We start from the raw sequence: 6094 nt of genomic DNA, 5'->3' as shown, positions 1-6094 counted from the left end.
ATAACATGACTTTTCATTCAGGGCAAAAGTTACCAAAAGTGTCGAATCATGCCCATTGCCATACATTTATTTTAAATTTTTTCTCTGCGATGCGAAAATCTCAAACTTGTACCGTCGCGAAACATGAAGTTCCGTCGATGAGGACCGTTAAAAATCTACTTACGTCGATGCCGGAAAGCAAACATTGCTGGCATGCACGCTCACGTGACCTAAGTGAAATAAAAATGACGCCGTTTTGACTGAAAAATTATCTGACGGGACCATGATGAAGGGTAAACGCGTCGCATAAGTTTGTGGCTTAAGTTTAGGGTAAATATGTTACGGTGAATATAGCTTGGAGGTTTTTATATCACAAAAAAAAAAAGTTCATGGTAGATGCATCACAATGACCATAATTTAGCATTGTTTTTTTAGCTGCTTTTTCCCTTTTAATCACATGTATTATTTATTTTTTTTCTTCCCTATTTGAACCACCTTATCCATCCAAAAAAATAATAAAGAAAGAAAATTAAATCCATGGTGCCCATGTGATCACCGAACCAAGAATTTGGCAGGTTGCTCTAAATTATCAAATTTATAGCCCCCCACTCCCCATGTGCCTTCACTTATTGTTTGCCTTGTCTCTTCTCCAATCGCCATTGCGTGCACGCTTCCTAGGGTTTCCCTCTTTTGAGATTGTAAATTTGCAATGCACATCGTCTCCTTTTTTGCTCGTTTCTCTCCTAATCGATGCACCTTAATCCGAATTCGAGCCGAGTCATGACATGATACCGATCGTGGCAACACGCGACATCTAGAAAAGTTAGATATGTTGGAGTACTCCCGGTTGGAGTACGCAGGCCACGGCGAGGAAAGAAATTAGGAGTTCGGCGCATCGTGGCGATTGAAATCAAAGTTCAGAGGCTCGATTGCGGAATGTACCTTTCTAGAAGCCAATCTGATCTTTACCTTAACTTTGTCTAGGTTCTAAGAGATTCGTCTCGATTCGTTGCCCTTGTTAATATTTACTCTCTTCGTGGAACTCTATTTAGATGGCCTATTATGTACAAGCCCGAACGAAATTGTTTCTTAAGCTCGATGGTTTGATTGTCGAAATATTGCCCGCTCGGCGTTCCACCATTTTCCTCCTTTTCAACGATTCCAAATCTATCGTGCTACGCGCTTCCCTTCTCCATCAATTGGTGTCGGAGTTGGATTCATACTTCACCATCTGGTATCGGAGCGAGTTCTTTGTCTCTTCGTCAATTATTATCAATTCTTGTTCCGTTCTACACCACAGCACCGAAGCAATATCTATTAGGGATAATGACACAAACAGTCCCTGAACTTTGACCCAATGTGCAATTTGGTCCCTGAACTTTTAATTTATTCAATGTAGTCCCTGAACTTTAGCCTAATGTTCAATTTGGTCCTTGAACTTTTAATCTGTTCAATGTGGTCCCTGAACTTTTAGCACATGTTCAATTTAGTCCATGGACTATATGAAAATGTTCAATGTAGTCCTTGCACTTGAATTAATAGAAGGACTACATTGAACATTTTCAAATAGCTCAGGGACTAAATTGAACACATACTAAAAGTTCAGGGACCACATTGAACAAATTAAAAGTTCAGGGACCAAATTGAATATCAGGCTAAAGTTCAGGGACTACATTGAATAAATTAAAAGTTCAGGGACCAAATTGCACATTGGGTCAAAGTTCATGGACTGTTTGTGTCATTTTCCCCTATCTATTACGCATTATTCGGTATCAGAGCAACTTTCGTCTTCATCAATTGGCACTCGTGCAACATATGCACATTATTGTTGTCCATTCTAATAATAATGATAGGGGATCATATGAAGTCTTGATCTAGCAAATAATTGCTCGATTCCCTAAGTTTTCTCTTGCGCACAAGGCTACTAGCCTAAAGCCATGTGAGAGCGCATGAGAAATGTGGCTGCATCTATGCAAGGCTTGCTCCAAATTTAGGGAAACCCTACGGTGCCAATCACAAGACAACTTCATCTCGACCACGTGAAAGTCACGATTGTTGATTAATTACAACCTAAATTCTGAGTGCATGAGAGAGAATCTGAACGTTAAATTGTAGTGGGTGTGAAATAAAATCAACTTACGAACCGTGTTTAAGAAAAAATTAGTCCTTTTTGTAATGTCAATGGGTATCCGAGACTTGCCGAGTATTCGAGTAATCTCTGCATTGGGGCGTGACACTATCCCGTCCCACATGAGCACCGGATGATTGCTCGAGCCACATATGTCTATGCTCTTAGGGCGGCCCCAAGAGAACGCGAAAGCGTAATGATTCGAACCCGTGTCTCGAACGAGGAAGACGAACACGTGTACCGCTCGAGCAACCCTGATTAATAAAGAATTAGCTGGTTCCATCATGGAAGTAGCTTAGGTCAGAGAGAGCTGAAATTGACAACTTGCAAACGCGAATTAACTCCACCATCTCATAATGAAATCAAGGCTTCTTAGAAAGAGTGAATGTTTTGGACATGAATGGTGGGTCAATGGCATTTGAAGGCTAATCATAGATGTACTATGTCTATGATTGATGAAATTATTGCCTTTTCCACCTCCACCATCAACCGTAGAATGATGAGAGTTAAGGTGGTAGTTTGGTGCTATTTAAGTTGTCTAACTCGTAGGCCCAAACATTGCAAATCCACCGCGTGATTTATGTTGGTCACGGATCATAATCCAAGTATTCGTGAAGCCCTAAAACTCAGTCCGACTCAAGTCGCTTTCTGGTATGCTTTTCATAAGGGAGAAATTAGGAATAAGGTAGAGAATCAGTGAAACTAGCTCGCGGGTTTGAGAGATAGAGGTGAAGTGCACATAGATAGTCGAACTGCTACGCCGAAAGGAGAGATCTAGACGGTCTCGCCATCTCGATTCTACGGAACTAGGCATATATGCACGAATCTGAGTCGCTAAAACAACTTTTAAAAAAAAACCAAAAAGAGAAAAAAGTTCCATTTTCATGGTACCTCCGTTTTAGTATCCAAATGGTCATGTAATATGCTTTTCCCCTGAAAATATATAAACTGACCAACATAAGTTGCTGAAGAGTCAAAGTTACAATGGTGCTCCATCGGCTCTGCCAAAATCTAGCCTCAACTCACCTACATCGACTTGGCCAAAATCTCGATGCAAATCCGCGGTCAGCCCTGCTAGTGCACTCGCCCTTCCGGCCTCCCCCTACGATCTCCCGTCGGCCTCGGCTGGGGTTACCATGGAAAATTGCAAACCTCGATGACCAAAGTTGTCCATGGCGTTCCCGACCTCATTCAGAGGTCGCGATGCCATGGGCAACCTGGAACGGAGGTCATCCAGGAGTGATGCAATGCGCAGAAAGAAAGAGAGAGAGTTATATTGGTTTGATAAATTAGATTTAATGTATCTAACATTACTTGAAAAGGAGAATTGTTGTTGCCAATTGTCAATTGCTCTTGCTGTGCACAACCTTCGTGAGAAGAAGGGCCAAATTTAAGAGGTGAGACGTGCTTCTTAGGTTTGCATAAACCAGATTCGTGTCTAACATTGACCATAAGGGTCTTACGTGAGCTCCGTACATAATTAAAAGTTCAAATTGCACTTGTTTATGAATTGCGATTTCCTTTTGTATCTTTCTTGCGTTCCAATCTTGTAATTTCCAAAAGCCTCTCGGTCTTCCAATCATTCGTCTTTTATATCTTTCTTGTGCTCAAATCTTATAATTTTCGAACGTCTCTCGATTGTCCAATGACTTATCTTTTTACAATAGTACAACTTCCTAAATCAAAGTTCAAAAATCAACCTTAGTAGAGCCCAAATCGACCACTTCAGCACTTTATTCGAGATAGATTCTACTTCGGCCATATACTGAGAAGACGACCCAATTTTAGAACCTTATTTGAAAATTTTCCTTTGATTTTTCACATTAAGAACGGAGCAAAAAGGTTGGATGCCTCGTGTCATGACAAAGAAACATTGATTTCATCTTTTGAAATTGACATTGAACCCATCATATAGATTAATGGATAAGCCTATGCTGAACCAGCATGCTACAAGCCGACACGAATTTTTTATTATTTATTATTCGGGACCGACAGAAATATATTGATAAGTGTGCTTTGACCGATCTTTAATCACTATTTATTTTTTTTATTTTATTTTGGTCAAATAATTACTCTTCATTTAGTTGCTGGACTTGCGTATGTTTTCCACACTCAGATCTAACTTACCATAGGAAACCATTTGTATATTTGTTTATAGAGTGATTGAACAAGGATTGATTTGATTCTTTTTTCTAAGCAAATGCCAGTACAGAATCTGCACTTTCACCGTACCCCTTGAAGTACAAAAATTTTCTTCACAATCACTTCAAATTGCATGTCCTCCTAAAAGATAAAAAGAGTCTCGCATATTAATTTATTTATTGGAATTAGAAGGCATAGCTCCATAGGTTGTCAACAATGGATAATATGTACAATCTCCTGCGCGTGACTGATATTAAATTCACGTGGAAACCGAATTAAAATATGGTTTGACTTAATCACCCATCTTCGCTTTGTGAATAGAAATTTTGCAACAACTTTTTAACAAAATGAAAGCTGGAGTTTTATTTATATATTATAGAGCTCACAACGTCAGTGACCAGCTCCAAAATGTCAAGATGGCCTAAGAAAATACGCGAGCATGATGATTCGAATCCACGCATAGAGCGAGGAAGACGAAGGCGTTTCCCACTCGAGCAACTCCGATGGAGTAAAGAAGTGATCAAATTTACCCCATGGAAGTAGCTAAGGCCAGAGAAAGCTGAATAGACACAACTTGCAAACATGAATTAAGCCCCCGCCATCTCATAAATGAAAGTAACACTTCTTCAATGAGTCGGTGTTTTGGACGTGAATGGTGGGCCAATGGCAATTTGGCGGGTGCTTCTGCTTTCTTATTTTTTCTGATACATAAAAAAGCTGCAAAGATGTGCTTTTCTGGTACATATCGAAGGCTAGTTATTGATGTACTATGTACATTGTTCCCGAAATTGTTGTCTTTTCCTCCACTTGCATCATCAACCATAACATGATGTGCTGTTCGTTGGCAGGCATCCGACATGTATCTCCCGAAGGTGGCACATGTGATGCATGTGTTCGCCGTCGGTGAAAATTTGATGGATTAATGAGATCGGACCTTATTAAAAATAAGATTCACTTCGAACCCCTTTTAAGAGAACGATCTCACTTGAGAATCTTATTTATAAATTTTTCTTGATTTCACCTCGAGAAACGGAGTGAAATGGTCGGATGCCTCGTGCTACGGAAAAAAAAACATTACTGATTTCACCTTTGTTATTTCAAAGATTAGATTGACATTTAGTAGGGAATGGAAGACATATAGTTAACGAGTGTGCTTTGACCGTTCAAACATTCGCTATTTATTTAGCAGCTGGTCTTTCCTATGTTGCTCCACCAGAGATCTAACTTACCTTTTATTAACATGTAGATGCTCAATATTTAAATTTGATCCTTTGAATATTTTGTTCATAGAGGGAATTGCGTATCGATTAATTCGATTCTTTTTTTTCAAAGCAAATGCTAGTACAGAATGCGCACCTTCGCCATACCCCTTGAAGTACAAAGAGTTTCTTGATAATCAATTTGATTTTTTATGTCGTATCGAAAAGGCCTTCACGTATTATTAGTTTATTTATTGGAATTCGAAGGCATCGCTCATTCGGTCGTCGACATTGCGTAATGTATATCCTCATCGACGGCAGCAGTGACAACCTATTCCTTCTAGCGCTCTCGACTAGTTTGGCCCGCAAGGTTGTTGAGCACTTCCGTGGACAACTCAGCGACAAAACCATTGAAATTGTCTCTCTTTATTCGAAAAGAATCGCCTTCGGAGCGAGCCGTCGTCATGGACGAGGAGAACCGACCCCGTGAGCACAATTCATGGGGACGAACACCAGAACAAGTAGAAAACTCATTTCGGTATGTGTTCTTTCTGTTTGAAACGTTCTCAAAAGACCCTAGAAGTCACAGAAGAGATTCAAAAAGGCCAGTTCACAAGCATATAAGTCGTGATCGTTCATGTCATTG

The sequence above is a fragment of the Syzygium oleosum genome, unplaced genomic scaffold (genome assembly GCF_021117445.2).
Source record: "Syzygium oleosum isolate NSW1041296 unplaced genomic scaffold, Sole_v2.1 Sole_v2.12, whole genome shotgun sequence".
NCBI classification, from domain to species: domain Eukaryota; kingdom Viridiplantae; phylum Streptophyta; class Magnoliopsida; order Myrtales; family Myrtaceae; genus Syzygium; species Syzygium oleosum.
This window is presented reverse-complemented; position numbering follows the sequence as displayed.